This window comes from Heteronotia binoei, chromosome 1 (assembly GCF_032191835.1).
Source record: "Heteronotia binoei isolate CCM8104 ecotype False Entrance Well chromosome 1, APGP_CSIRO_Hbin_v1, whole genome shotgun sequence".
NCBI lineage: Eukaryota > Metazoa > Chordata > Lepidosauria > Squamata > Gekkonidae > Heteronotia > Heteronotia binoei.
In genome coordinates this window covers 43,113,331-43,129,656 of record NC_083223.1, presented here as the reverse complement: position 1 = coordinate 43,129,656, position 16,326 = coordinate 43,113,331, and positions in this window count along the sequence as shown.

Below are 16,326 nucleotides of genomic sequence, written 5' to 3'. Positions count from 1 at the left end.
GGGACAACTGGTGCTGTCCTCTCCATGGCAATACCTCTGGCATTGCCAGAGAAGCGGCAGCGCCTTGTGACGATGTTGTGGCCACCCCTTGCTCAGAGGGCTGTGAAACAGGCCCAACAAAGCCATGGTATTGAGGCGCTACATAGGGCATGCCCCAAGCCCAGGAGGGTCCGGCCTGCACCTGTTGCCCAAAAGGCCCCGACTGCCCTGGCGGTGCCACTACTGGACCTGCTAAGCCCTGAGGGGCACTAGGCTGGACAGGACCCCAAGGCCAGCTTGGCAACTGGGGTTGTGGTGGGGACTTACCCGTTACCCCTGAGGGGCAGACAAATGCCCTGCAAATGCCCTGCAAATGCCCTGGAATTACAGCTCATCTCAAGACTACAGAAATCAGCTTCCTTGGAGACAATGGCTGCTTTGGAGGGTGGACTCTCGGGCATTGTGGCCCACTGAAGTCCTCCCCAGGCTCCATCCCCAAATCTCCAGGAGTTTCCCAGCCTGGATCTAGCAACCCTTCCTCTCCATCCCCAGGAAAGCTTTGTGCAGAAGCAACATCTCATTCTGCTACATGTGAAACACAGATCTGAATCCTGTAGAAATCCAGGGGTGTTTGACTGGTTTCAGTGGTGTTCAGTTACACCTAATTTAACCAGACTCTGGCTCTTTTCTTTTGATGCAGATTTTGTTGTCTCTTAGGGATATTTTGGGGGTGATTTTACCTTTGTGGGGAGGATGTTGTGGTATTCAACATAGCTGTGTACATATATTCCGGGACAAAATGCAAAGAATCCTATAAATGTTACAGTCATCCTCAGAAACAATGTCTAAAAATATTAAATAAAATGGACATCAGAGCTAATAAAACATATTCCTAACAAAATTCGACCCACAGTTCACAGTCTATTGTCTATGTGGGTGTGTTTTATTATTCTGATAAACTGATTTCCTGGAATGCTGTGTCATTTGGAACCTTCCACTGGTGGGTTCTTGCTGATAGTTTTATGGTAGACTTTCAGGCCTCAAAGCAAATTAACTAAAGGGAACAATGGATAATACATGTATACAGTCATTGCTTCAAGTCAGTTATGTTCTCATGCTACAGCAATGATGAGCTGGCTTATTGGCCATGATAAAGAGAGTCACAAGACACTATTTAAGTTCTTAAGTAGAAAAGATCTTTGTATGCAAAAGCCTTATCCATAACTCTAATCAGGGGTCGTTTTGTAGAAAAATAGGTGATGGAACTCATTAGCATAACTCATTAGCATATGCCGCCACCCACACACACACACCAGCCAAAAGCAAGAAAGGAGAGCCCTAGACGAGCGAGGCCTGCTTCAGCTACCTAGAGATTGAGCCAGGCCAAGTAGACCTTGCTTGCCTGGGGCCCTCCTGGACCACCCCCCCCAGTCAAAAGGCCAGCAAGCCATCCATTGCACAAAATCACATAAAAAGTGGAGAAAGGGTGGTATGGGCTTCTCCAGGGGTTAATGGGGACTGCTGGAGCTGTGGCAAAGCTCCTGGTGGCTGGCAGGCTGCCCACTCTTTTAATCCAGGGATAGTTATGCAGCTGCACCTACTATTCAATGGACAAGACAGGTGGAAAGGAAGCAGGGGAACCCCCAGAAAGGTTCGGGAGCTGTGCTCCTGTGAGCTCCTGCTGAATCTGAGGTCTGATTCTAATGATTGGAGGGGGGACCCTGGAAACTGGGTTGCCGACTTTTCAGAATGAGGGCCTATTCTTAAGACAGTTTCAGCATATGATCAGTCACAGAAATCCAAGTTGACTAATATTAGACTGGTCATGTACATTAAGCTGCCAATTTCAGGGCATACCAGTAGATGCCCCAGAAGGTTAGACCAGAACCAATGGGTTGAAATTAAATCAAAAGAGTTTTCAGCTAAACATTAGGAAGAACTTCCTAACAGTTAGAGTGGTTCCTTAGGGGAACAGGCTTCCTCAGAAAATGTTGGGCTCTCCTTCCTTGGACATTTTAAAACAGAGGCAAGATGGCCATCCGACAGCAATGAGGAAGTATGTGCGTGGGTGTAATGTACTGAGTGATGAGACGTGTTGAAGGCAACATACTTTATTAGCGAGTACATCACAAGAGCCTGAAATCGATCCCTCAGGGCTTCATCCAGCTTGTCGAAGCTGCAGTTCCCTGCAATTTGGCGGAGGGCGGCCAGGTAGACGGCGGCTGTCTCTCCCACCCCTTGATCCCTCTTGTGGAAAAGGAATTGGAGGGCGATGAAGGATGGCTGGGGCAAGAAGTGCCCGGTCAGGAGTCTGACTATCTCTTCGTACGTTTTCTCCATGATCTTCGCGGAGGCCGAGGGACCCTTTGCGATCTCGAATGTGGCCTCCCCTCAGACACTCAGGAGCATGTCTCTCTTATGGCTGTTGTCTGTAATCATGTTTGCTCGTAGGTAGCAGTCGACCCGCTCCGTGTAGGTCTCCCACCTATCAGGGTTGACGGGGTCGAACTCAGCAAGGTGGCCCGTCGTCTCACTCGGGTTAGCCATGGTGGCAGCGGGTGCTTCAGTCTCCCCAGTCTGCATGCCTTCCTCGTCTCCAGCCAGGTGAGCGAAGTCCTGCTTTGGGAGTTACCTGGCTAGGATCCCATCCTCGTCACCACTGTAATGTACTGAGTGACGAGACGTGTTGAAGGCAACATGCTTTATTAGCAAGTACATCACAAGAGCCTGAAATGTGGGCCAAGTCCCGATTATATACATACCCCAGAACAACCCTCAGCCTGGCCAGATCCAATCCTGGCCAGTTAAACTTCCCGCCACAGATCTTGATTGGCAGAGCGTATTTGTGAGCTATGTCCAGAGCCATTCACTGTGTTGTAACTTCAGCACTGAAATGCAAGACACAACAGTGGGGAAAGTATCTGTGAATTTTCTGCACTGTGAAGAGGGTTGGACTAAATGACTCTGGAGGTTGCTTTCAACTCTATGATTCTATGATCCTGTGTAGAAGAGCTGTGAAGAATCAGGACTTGGGGAATCTAAATCACTGGAGTGCTAGCTCTTTATTGTATTTTATCCCACTGTTGAATAGACTGGGAGTTTGTGGAATTTCTGAAGATGGCACCTTAAAAAGAGAGAGAACTGGGTTTTGTGATCTTGGTCAATGCATATCTGTCATTGAAGCTGTCATCATCTTGGCCCTGTAGCAATCACCACCTCAGAAATAACCTGATAGCTTTTGATAATTTCTCCTATATTTGTTCCCTCTACTTCCCATGGCTTCCTTCTAAATTTATACACTGCAAGTCTCTGGACCCATCTGAGAAACTGTGAGGTTTTTCTTCCAAGAATTATGCCCAAGCTAGCAACTCATGGGCTCTATTTTTCACCGTTCTGCGTCTGTAACAGCTGCATTCCCCTCCCCGCAATCTCCGTCTCCCGAGTCTATAATGGAAATGCTGACAGATCCCTCCTTGCAGCCGTGTTAGCAAAGGCTGTTATAATAAAGTGTATGTTTCAGTATGGGATGTACACTATAAATTGCTATTCAAAGTGCAGGCCATGTCATTTCCTTCCCTAAACTGTAGAGAACATAACAGTGCCTTTGTGCTTGAGACAAGGAGCGATTTGGCTCAGTTCATTGTGCGGGTAAGTCAAAAATCTTTAATCAGTCCCTGGCTCTAGCCTGGCTACTTAGTATTAATGCCAACAGTTGCTGCAGCTTTGAAGATTTCATTCCAGAGGTTCAGACAAGTCAATCTAGAGTGCTACATATTTCTCACACTTGGTCAAGGGGGGCTTCTAGGATTGTTTTAACTTGTCAAACAATAGTGCAAAATAATTGCATAAATGCACACACACATTTGGTTGAAATGTCTATGCCTCCCCCCCCCCACACCTTCCACCCCAAAAAGGCTAGTTTTACAAAAGCAGAAATACGTTTAGAAACATGTCATGCTTCTGCTGGAGGCCAGCTAGGTATGTTTCTGATTAAGTGAGTGACCCTCACCCTGAAATCCTTTTGTAGAAGTGCCTTCTAGACAACCTAAGGACTACTGAATGATCTAACAGATTTCACAGCACATAAATTAATGGGTAATACGGAATTCCAAATTCAGGCTCCATAATTACAAAATCAGTGAAACATTCCATTTGCAGTTGTGGTTATCCAAACATCCATAAACATAATTGCAACTAATTTTATTATAAACTTTGGGGGCAAAACTCACCCAATTTCTAGGATTGAGGCTATTTATTTATTTATTCAATTTTTATCCCATCCTTCCCCCCAAAGCAGGCTCAGGACAGGTTACAGGATAAGGGTCATACAAACCATAATTAAAGTCTAAAATTACTTCAATTAAAAAATCGCAGTTAACAGACAGCAAGATGGCATTGTGTTACCTTGGGCCTGCATCAAATTTTAGTACATTTTCACTGATTCCCTGAATATTTCATATTCTAGTCTATCTGACATGGACACTTGCATAACCAAAAGAACAGTCCTAAACAGATCTGCTCTGAATGATAATCTATTCAATGGGGTTTATTCCCATGGCCTTTTTAAGAATGCACCCCAAGTCATTCAAGTTTCATACACCTGGGAGAAAAATTAAATGCTACAAGGTTTTCCATTGTGTATTAATTACCTTTACCACTACCTACCTTCTTCAGACAAGTTGCACTGATGTTATTAGAACTTAATCTGGAATAACTCAGTTGAAGATTGCTGCCTACAGTTTGTAACAAAGAATCACCAGGTGCTAATCTAGGTCTATCGTCATGTCAAGGCTAAGGAAGTTGTTTCTATGGCTACAGTACTTGTAAAGTGTGTGTAATGTGTATCTGGTACACCTCTGTTGTCTATTTTACCCCCATTTCTGTGGCTTCTCAAGCCCAGCAGGTCCAGCTACCTGCAGCCTTTCCATAACCACGACAGCTAGCCAGCCAGCTTTAACAGGGTGTTTAGAAGGGTTCTTATGGCTGCCAATCCCCAGTTGGGGTGGGGCAGGGGATCCACTGGTCTGGAGGCCCTTCTCCCACATCAGGGTTATCAGAAAGTGTGTGTGGGGGGGATTGAATGTCCGCTGGGCACTCCATTATACCCGATGGAGACTGGTCTCTATAGGGTATAATGGAAAATCCATTTGTGAGTATCTGGGGTTTTTTTAGGTAGAGGCACCGAATTTTCAGCATAGCATTTGGTGCCTCCTCTCGAAAAGCCCCTCAAGTTTCAAAAAGATTGGACTGGGGGTCCAACTCTATGAGCCCCCCCCAAGAAGCCCCTATCCTCTATTATTTCCAATGGAAGGAAGGCATTTAAAAAGAGTCCAGTTCCTTTAAATGTGATGGCCAGAACTCCCTTCAGAGTTCAATCATGCTTGTCACAATGTTGCTCCTGGCTCCATCCTCAAAGTCTCCTGGTTACATCCCTAAAGTCCCCAGATATTTCCTGAGTCAGACCTAGCAACCCTAGTTCTTTTTTACATATCTGACAAAGAGAGTGGTGACTTACATAACTTCATATTGAAATAAATGTCGTTAGTCTCTAAGTTGACACTGGACTCTTCGTTTTATTTTGATTAGAAATTAGCAGAATCTAATTGCCCCTCAAAGACAAAATAAAGAGGCAGACACAAATAAATTGGTAAAACTATGGGCCACTTTATTAAATAACACAACCATGGCAAGGGCAACCGAACTGCAGCCAGGTCAGGGCCAGGGGTCTCCTCAGACCGCTCCCCTGCCTTTTTCAGCGGGCGAGAGACCCGGCTCCCCAGCCAGAGCTGTGTATCACAGCTCCCGTCAGGCAGGCCCAGCAGGGAGGCTCGCACCGGAGGGCCCAGACACCAGACACGAGTTTCAGTGAAACGCACCCATCCAATCGAGTCTCCAGGACAGTCTGCATTCACACACCTCAGGTCACCAATACTCAAGGTTGATCCTGCCAGACCCTTAACTCCCCAAAAGGGGGAGGCTAACCGGTCCTTCCCAGGCCGCATGGTGCCATCAACCCAGCAAAACCTGCCACACTAAGGCCAAGTCTCTACTTAGGGCTTAGCACCCATCGAAAGGCCCAAGGCCAACACAAGCCCTTTCCGAAGATCTCTCAGGAAAAGCATATTACCCTTTTCCGAGAGATGCACCCCATCCCCTCTGTAGAGGTCAAGACATTCCGAAGAAATATCCGGATGAGGCAAATAGTGGCCCAAACCACCCTCCAGTGCCTTGCGAATCTTCTTATTCACTCTGTAATGAGCCCTCTCTATCCCAGCTGGATTCCAAGCACAGTGCCACACCAAGCGCGGAATCATGGCTGACCAAACTATAATGGTACCGGGCCATCTCTTCCTAATGTACTTAAAATCATCTTGAGCTTGCAAGAACAAAGCCTTGCCTTTAATCAGCCAGAGATCATTTCCCCCAGGTGAATAATTAAAACCTGAGGAGGAGGGCCCACACACCCATGAAATAAAAGTGGAAGCAAGCCGGGCCACTGAAGACCCCGGCGCCCCCACCATTCGCCCATAACATATTTGCTGAGCCCCAGCTGACCCCAGCTCGGTAGTTCTCCAAGCTTGATGTGCCGCCCAAAACACATAACTGTGCCCACAGATGAGAACTCGGCTCCTCCGGCCAGGAACAACAGCATCTAAAAAGAGAAACAAACAAGTTATAAAACCCAAACCTTAAACTACTCCCAGCTCCTAATAGCAAGGCTAAGAGTAGAGCAAAGGGCGAATATAACCTTTATAAGCCTGAGACCGCCAGTGACCCAAGCGCTGGAGAGACAAAGACGAATAACCCAAGGCCGCGGCCATAGAGACCGCCCCAATCCTAAAAGAGTGAGTACTAAACCTCACTCCAGACAACCCCAACAAAGCTAAAGCCCTAGAAGTCACTGCCCAAAACTGATGCAGACTTGTGCCCCCTAATTGATCACACGGCCAATCCCTTACCTCTTAAGGAAACACAATAATGGAGCAACTGCTCCACCGGCAGCAGCCAAACAATGCGATACCCTACCTTGGCCCTAAAGTCTTCAAACTGCCGTACAGCACGTTCGGAAGACTTCCTGGTGCTAGGCGTGATAGTTAGGCCTATCGCTCTGCAGGCCTCGGCTCTCCAATCAGCCATAGCTCCTGGGGCATTGCCACCGCTTCCAGATCGGTGTCTGGTGCCAGCTGACGAAACCTCTCCATCTGTTTACGAGAGAGAGCGTCAGCCACCCCCGTTATTCACCCCAGGAACATGCCTGGCCAAAAACAAAATGTTAAACCACAGGCAACGCAGAGTGAAGGCCCTCACCAACCTCATAACCCACTGTGATTTGGATGAGAGGGAATTAATAACCTAAACAACAGCCATATTATCGCACCAAAAATGAACAGTGCAATCGACCATATCGCTCCCCCACAACCAAACCGCAACCAAAATGGGAAAAAATTCCAAAAACGTGAGATCCTGGCTCAATCCGGCCTGTACCCACGACTCTAGCCACACCTCCATGCACCAGTGTCCACGGAAGTAAACCCCAAAACCTAACGACCCAGCAGCATCGGACATGACCTGAAGCTTCGCCTCAAGCCTCATGTCCTCCCTCCAAAAAGAAATCCCATTAAAGGATTCCAAAAACTCCTGCCACACCCGCAGGTCCTCCCTCATGCTGCTAGTAACCCTGGTTCTGTGCTGAGGCAAGCGAAGGCCCACCATAGCGTCACAGAACCTGTGAAGAAAAGCCCTACCTGGGGCAACCACCTTGCAAGCAAAGTTAAGATGCCCAACTAACTGCTGAAGCTCAAGAAGTGTAACCTTCTTTTTGAGGAGGGAAGTACTAATCCTTTCCTTCAAATCCTCCAGCTTCTGACAGGGAATCCTGCAATCGTCCAGGATTCCCTGTCAGAAGCTGGAGGATTTGAAGGAAAGGATTAGTACTTTCCTGCTCAATCCCCCAAAACACAAGGCATTGGGCTGGGCCCTCAGTTTTTTCCTCAGCCAATGGCACACCCAACTCAGCGGCCAGCTGCATAAAGCCGGACAACAACTGAGCACAGCGTCCAGAACCCACAGGGCCCACGAACAGGTAGTCATCCAAATAATGAACAACATCCTGTAAACCCACTTTCTCACGCACAGCCCATTCAAGAAATGTGCTGAAACACTCGAAAGCAGCACACAATACAGAGCAGCCCATAGGCAACGCCCTGTCCATGTAAAATTACCCTGCGAAAGAGAAACCCAAGAGCTCAAAATCATCCGGGTGGACAGGGAGAAGGTGAAATGCAGATTTAATATCACATTTAGCCAACTCCGCCCCCTGACCACAGCATCGAACGACGCCCACCGCCTGATTGAAGGAGGTATACCTAACAGAGCATAGCTCCACAGGTATCCCATCATTAACCCTTGGGGTAAGAAAGGTGGTGAATCAAACGAAATTCACCAGGCGCCTTCTTTGGCACCACTCCTAAAGGAGAAACCCTAAGATTAACCACTGGAGGACTAGCAAAAGGGCCCAAAATCCTGCCCTCCGCCAGCTCCTTGGCAATCGTAGCCTCAACTACATGCTCTAAACCCTTAACTGAGCTGAGGTTCCGGGACCAAGTTGGTACCCTAGAACCCTGAAAAGGAATTCTAAAACCTAATGAGAAACCATTCAACAAATATAAACTGTCAGCTCTACGTGGGTACCTACAAAGCCATTGCTCAAGAGGAGCCCTTTTCAAGTTTGGGATGGACCCCCACCCGGTCTTTTCTGACCCTTGCGTGGCCGAACCCTTGGACAGTTGTTAAATGAGTGTGGGCCAGCACACAGGGGGCATTCATGCTTGAACTGGCAAGCTTTATGACTGCACACCCCCTGCGACCCATACTCCCAGCAAAGCAAGCGGGGTTGAACCCGCTTAGGAACCCACTCTTTCCCTGGCATCTGAGAAGGTGGAAGGCCAGATGCCCATTCCAGAGCCTAAAGATAGATAGATGAATTTATTGTCATTGTTCTCAACAAAAAGAGAGCAACGAAATGAGGTGCTCTTCCACAAACATACCAACACATCAAACACACATATTCATAAACCATTTAAATACATCTAAAACCATTAAACCATTTAAACCATTAAAACCATTTAAATACATCTAAAACGGATAAACATTCATAAAACCATTAAAACCATTTAAACCATTAAATACATCTAAAACAGATAATCCTTCATAACCCTGCATTTAACCTAACCACAGCACTTGGATAGAAACTGTCCTTAAATCTGTTTGTCCTAGCCTTCAACACTCAGAGATGAGCCCTACTAAAGTCTCTGCAAAATGACTGCGTTCACCTCATCCTCTCCCTCCTCATCTGAAGACGAGGGGGGCGGAGGATGCTTCTGGGGCGGCTTAGGAGCCTTACGTGCAGGCTGATTTTCCATCACCTTTACGCCCCGACATGCTCGCCACCCTAAGGGATCATGGCACAAGACAAAATTAAAGAAAGTATGAACTGCAGTAAAGCAGCTTACTACTCTGTGACAGGGGCAGATCCTCACAACCCCCCCCCCCCAAAACCACTCAAATTTCCTTACCAGAAAAAAGGGGGCAAAAAACCCTACCTAAAATGGCTGCCACCTCACTACCTCTTAAAGTGGCTGCCAAGAACAATAAGTGAGGAAGAAGAACCAACCTAAAATGGCCACCAAGCACCTGAGGCAAGAAGAAGAACAACCACCCCAGTGCTTACAAAATGGCCGCACCTCACCACCCCTTGACTGTCACTTCAGCCACCCTTAAAAAAGGCCACCCAAACCACAAGCCCTAAGAGAGAGGCTCAACCAGTCAAAAAAGGAGGCGGTGGGAAAGGATGCCTTTAGAACGAGGCAGCCTCTCCCCGCCCCTATCAAGCACCCCTGTCCTCCCCCCTGAAGGCCCTCACAATAAGGCAAACCTCGGGCAACACCAGCCCTTATACTAAACAATGCTCTATGAACAGGGGCCACAGTAAAAAAGAAGGAAATGCCAGCTATAAGCAGATCCCACAACGTGCTCAAAATCCCGACGCTGCACGCTCCGATAAAAAACGGCCTCCAACAGGCCTAATCCTCTACGGTACCAGCCAGGAGCGTGACAGCACGCTCCCTCCAGACTGAGCACTGCAGGAGGACTGAACGGAAGGGAGCAGAGGCTTCAGAAGGCACTCTGAAGCCCCGCCCCCTGAAGACGTGCCTGAAGCGCACTGAATCGGCCGCTCTTCTCGCCGAGAGGGGCAAAATCTCCGTGATGCAGCGAGCTGCAGGAGGCTCCAAACCTACAAGAAACAAAAGATGAAAAGTCAAGGCCAAAGACGATATCTGCTAGTTCATGCAAAGAAATTTAGGCCAGCAGTATCCCACACAGTAGGGGTGGTAGCAACACTGGATCTTCAAGCAATTGATCACTGAAGCACAAGAGAAGTACTACATGTTTAGAAGCAACCATGGGATTCCCAAAGCCATATTTGCCACCAACATGCATAATTCGAGGTGGAGGACTGCTGGCCAAGGAAAATCTACTTTTTCCTCCACTGCATCTCCCTTGCTGCATTTCTCTGAAGAAGTAACATATCTCAGAAGTTGTGCCTGCAGGAAGAGTGACCAAGAGAGCAATTAAAGCACAACATCAGCATGCAAAGGAAGTTAACCCCCTTCTGACAACCACTATTCTCTCTATTGCCTATTCCCATTGCTTTGCACATCAACAGTGAACAAAGGACTGGAAATCCTGTGTTTGCCATCAAAAATATATTCCTGTCCTTGGGTATGCTAGGAAAGCTGTAGAGTTAGCATATATTATATAAGAAACTATACTCTTGAGTCAGCATCTGAAAGTTCATAGGGACTTGGAGAAAAAGCTAATTAAGAAGGGGTGCTTATCATAGCCACTTGGGGTGAACCACTGTACTTTTTAGAGGAAATCTGTGCATTAGCTCAATTAATTGTTCCAGAGGTATGAAACTCACTGGGTTGGGAAACTGATTGTTCATGAGTTCAGCATCAGTAATCTATGTCAATCTTTTGTTGTGATTGTTGTTAACAAAGCGGCATTAAATTTTTTATATATAATGCCCCAAAGGAATTTTTATAACTCATGCCTGGTACACTTAGAAGATCATTTGCCATTTATTTTTGCTTGATGCAAATGTAATTACTGGTCCCCTTTTCTGTGTTGAGGTTGTTGTTAATCACTGGCCATGTTTGAGGAATGCACTCGGATTCCAGCTCATACAAAGAGGCAGTGTACACTCAGAGTATCGTATTCCACGTCTCCGTGGAAATGACATTTGCAGTAATGTTCTGCATCATAAAATTGCAACATCCTAATTCCCATAAGTCTTCAGATCATTAAATGCAGTTGCTGGATCCAGTGGTTAAAACAGATTGTTTGATACAGACAAATGGAAGCTCTCCTGGGGACAACCAAAGGAAATTTGGGAAGGGAGAAGTGTATATCCAATAGCTAGGAAGACAAGGGAACTTTCCTGGGGGAAGAAGCCTGGAGAAGTGAATGGTAGTTTCTTCATTCATTAACAAATTAAAATCCAAAATAATTTGAAGGTGACTGTTCAGAATCCATTTGAACAGTACTCAGATTAGTTCATACAGCAGTTAGCCACATTATTATTTTTATTAATTTTATTTGGTACTTTTACAGTGCGATCCTAAGCAGAGTCACACCTTTCTAAGTGCACGAGCTTCAATGAACTTAGAAGGGTAGCTTAGAATAGTAGTGCTAGAATATGAAGTGCTGTGTCTGTATGATCTTGTAATAATCCCTTAGTTGTAATCCTTTGTGAGCACCCATTACCAATAAGGAGACTAGCATTTGCACAAGGTCATACTCACTAAGACAGCACTTTGCAATCATTTCCCTGTCAAAATAATTTCAGGTGTGTGTTGTTGTTGTTGTTTTTTAAAAAAATCAGATTTCATATCAGCAAAACTTACAAGGGCTAGAATTTACAAAACTGGAAGGGTTGGAACATAATGCAATTTTGACCCATTGGTTTAAATGCAATTCATTCAAAAGGAATAAGTTGGATCCAAATTCCAGTGCACCCTTAGCCCAAGCAAGCTCTACAATTGCTGTGGATTTTCCTTTAAGTCGCTGTCCCCCACCCCCCTCTCTGAATGCTGAATCTGATAGTCTTTTCAAAGGGGTCCAATGACCTCCAGGAGCAGCTTTTTGGGTGGCATCAGGAGTTGCAAAAGACAAGGAGGGGGTGGGAAAAAAAACCTTTCCTGTTCACAGTTCTCTGGGTCCACCTAATGCGTTTGTGGGCTACGTACCACATTTTGTCTTCTAGACTCTTGAATACATTAAATCGTCAAACAATATCAATTTCAAGAGTACTTGAATTTACGCTTTAAAAAATAAGAAAACGGGATTTTCTTTTCATGCCTGCATGAATACAAGGCTTCCTTCTTCCCTGTCTCATGACCTCTGTGCCACTTTCACCATTAGTACTTAATGATAAGCTAACTCTTATAACAGCGCCTAGAAAAAGTCAGCTTCAGTGACAGGAAATGAATACCTATTTAAGCTACCATGCAAACCAAGAGCCTAAACTGATCTCTTCAATATAGACTTCAAAGATTTCTGGGCCATTTTAAACAATAATAATATCAGCTCAGACTTACAGTGCTTGGATTTCCAGACAGTGACCATGGACCATACTCTTTGAAATTTAACAAATAAAACTGGTATGTGCTTGTAACTCACCTGCAGAGACAGTCTCGTATTTGCAATGCTGCTGACCCTGGAGTGAAGCCAGGTTAGTTGGTCAGTATCCTATGCACTCTCAACAGGGGATAAATATTTATTAAAAAATCTAAGGAACTGAGGGCATAGTAGCTGAACTGAATCCCAGTCACAGAGCACCACACTGACAAAGTCCCCTGTATGCCCCCAGTTACATGCAGAACACAGTAAAAGGGGGAGCACAGGGAACAAAGCATAGTATGTTATGGGCTGGAACTTGCTAAGACTGAAAGATCTTGGGTGCTAGCAGGGGTGGAATTCTAGCAGGAGCTCCTTTGCATATTAGGCCATGCCCTCTGATGTAGCCAATCCTCCAAGAGTTTACAAGACTCTTTTTTGTAAACTGTTGGAGGATTGGCTATATCAGGGTGCATGGCCTAATATGCAAAGGAGCTCCTGCTAGAATTTCACCTCTGGGTGCTAGTGGGTAGCTCAATGTTAGGGATTATTAGGAAAGGGATTAAGAATAAAATAGGTGATATTGTAATCTATGATGTGGCTACTATGTCCACTTATGGTCACCACAAGTTGATTCCAAATAGTGCTGATTCTTCAGAATATAGTAATAGTAGATTCTGCCGTAATCACAACTTTTCAACTCCAGACAATGCTGATTCTAGTTGGGATTATGGCAGAGTCTGCTATTACTATTTTCTAAAGTATTGGCAGTGTCTGGAATCAACTTGCAGCCTGTGTGGATTATTGGTGGGACTGGAATCTTTCTACAGGCAACCACTGAAAGCTTTCCCTTTGTTGAACTGGGTACTGAACTTGAAATATGAACTAATCTTTCTCTTATGGTGCTGTTTTGTGTAAATCATTGGTAATTATTGTATAATTGTTCCTGTTATATTAAGTAAGCAATTATTTCATTTATATTTTTCAAATGCACATGAAATTTACAAATAATGCAAAATTATATAGAAATACAAGAACAACATTTTTGTTTCTTGGACTATTCACAAATTTATTAATAATTTATCAAGGGGTTACACACAGTTACTGTGATTGTTATTGTATTTTTTTTACTGTGTTTCTCACTACTGATTGCTGCCTCCTTGTATTGAGGACAGGGGATAGGGGCAAAGGGCAGGGATTTATAGACACTGGCCCAGAAAATGGCAAGCCTACCCACAGACAAAATGGCCTCACTTGAACAAAGGTTCAGGTCCCAGAAAAAAACAGTGCCCTGAAGAACATGTTTTGGACAAAGGGCACAAAAGCACTAGGATAACAACTGCAGGGTATCTAACTGCACAGTCACAAAAGACATTTATGTCAGCTCACTGCAAAAGGCGCTGATTTAAGAAACAGGACTGAAAGAGATCAGATTCAACCAAGGAGAAGTCTGTGATCATGTAAAGCTCACCTTTTTGTCAGCAACAGCCCAATTAGCATCAAAATAGAAGGATTAAGGGCCACCTGGAATAACTGAGTGGCCACATACACCAAGGCAGAAAAGACTACAGAAGAAGGCACTAGAGACGGGCATGAACCAGCACACAGTGTAATGTTTGTGATGAGTTTTTGGTCAGTTCATGGTTTGTGAACTGAAGTTTATGGCAGGTCTACCAGCACAAACTTTCCACGACTTTTCACGCAGTTCCTGAATGGATATATTTCCAGACAGACTGTCTCCGATTAAAAAAAAAAAAAAAACATGTTTACCAAACTTCAAAACAACAGGAGTTGAAATTCTCCAGCCTTGGAAATATTCTTGTCAGTTTCAAATTAGTCATGTCAGTTTCAAAATGTCCCCCCACACTTTGCCAGGGTTCCTTTATGTACCCTTCCCATTTTCTTGCACAGAGTTTGCAAAATCTCATACACGCCCCTTACTTGGATTTGTGATTCTGTGCTTTGAGATCAGTCTTTTTAAGCTTGCAATGCCAGTGGCACTGGGTTCTCCTGGGCGCTCTGCACATTGTAACTGGTTGTGCTAGGCTTGCAAAATCCCCCCCCCCTTTGTTTGGATTTCTTGTGACTAAATTTTGAGATAAGTTCTTTAAGCATACAATGGAACAATGGCACTGGGTTCTGCTGGGCATTCTGTACATTGAACTGGTTGTGCTGAGTTTAAGAAATCCCCCTTCAGTTTGCACTGCAGGGATTCTCTGGTTTGACATTAGTCATCTTTTATTTGCATTGCTATAGTGGCCCTGGGTTCTGTTAGACATTCTGTACACTGAATTGGTTGTGCTGGGCTTGCAAACCTCCCCGCACCCCCCCCCCCCCGGCTTGCGCTTGGATCATGATTCTGTACTTTGGCTGTTTGGTGGGATCTGTTGGGCAGTCCGGTTTCCCCCCAAAAAATGAATCAAAGAAAGAAAAAAGATAGACAGATCTAAGCCCAACCATGCTGCTGTGATTGCCTCCCAGCACCAGGTGTAACAGACAGAGCTGAGCTCAGAGCCCTGTCCACGTTACAGAATGCAGAGAGCATTTTGGTTTTGTCCCTATGGTTGCAAACATGAAAGTCTTTGGGGAATCTCTCAAGAAGAAGCCCTCCTCAGTGTGTGCATACAAGATTTCCCCTTCATGTGTGCACAACAATGGACTGTCCCAGGAGGACACAGAAGGTGGTGGATGGAAGAGTGGCCAGAAAAGGGTGTGTGGGGAAATCCAAGGAAATGTTTTACTCTGGCATGAATTGGGGGTGGGGAGGGAAGCAAAATTCTTGGCAAAACAGCGGTCAAAAAACCTGTGGAAATGGTGAAGGGAAACTGAATTCAGCTGAGTAATGCATGAACAAAAAATCAACCAATGTAAATGTGGACTGGAAGGCAATGCAGAATTTAAAATATACTGTGAAGAAAGCAATGCAGAACAACAAACAGACCATGAAACTGAGCAGCTGTGAGAGAGGGGGAAAGGGCAAAGAGACAGCTTTGAAGCATGGGGTTGGGTATCAGTGAAGATTGTGGGAACAAGCACAGAGATAGAAATACTAGAACAACACATGCTCCGTTTGTTTTGGGGAATCCATAGATTGCTGTCTGCTGGTCAGGGCTGGTCCTATTTGTGGGTGGGGCCAGCCCTGATTGGTTAATTGTATTGTAAATTTGGTAGCACACTATCAACACAAAGACTATGACACTGTATGCTGCAGCAGAAAAGGGGAAGGGGATAAATTCCATTCCACAAACGCAATTGTGCTTACTGTGTATGCTGTCCAGTCCTTTGTTAACATCTTTTTGTTTGTGGCAGCAATGAAAGTGGGTTGCATTCCTTATGCTGCCTGCACAGGTAGAAACATGCTAAAAATAAATTCTTTATATGTGTCTGGTTTTGGGACTGCAGCTCTAGACTAGTCAGTTGAAACAATATGTCATTGCTATGATAAGCTAAATAACTCTTCATAGAATTTTGCTCAAAAAGCACTAACATATTCTTAGATGTAGAAAAGAGTAAGAGTCCAGTAGTACCTTAAAGACTAACAAAATTTGTGGTAGGGTATGAACTTTCATGAGTCACTATTTCATGAGATATCTGAAGAACTGAGCAGTGACTCATGAAAGCTCATACCCTACCACAAATTTTGTTAGTGTTTAGGGTGCTATAGGA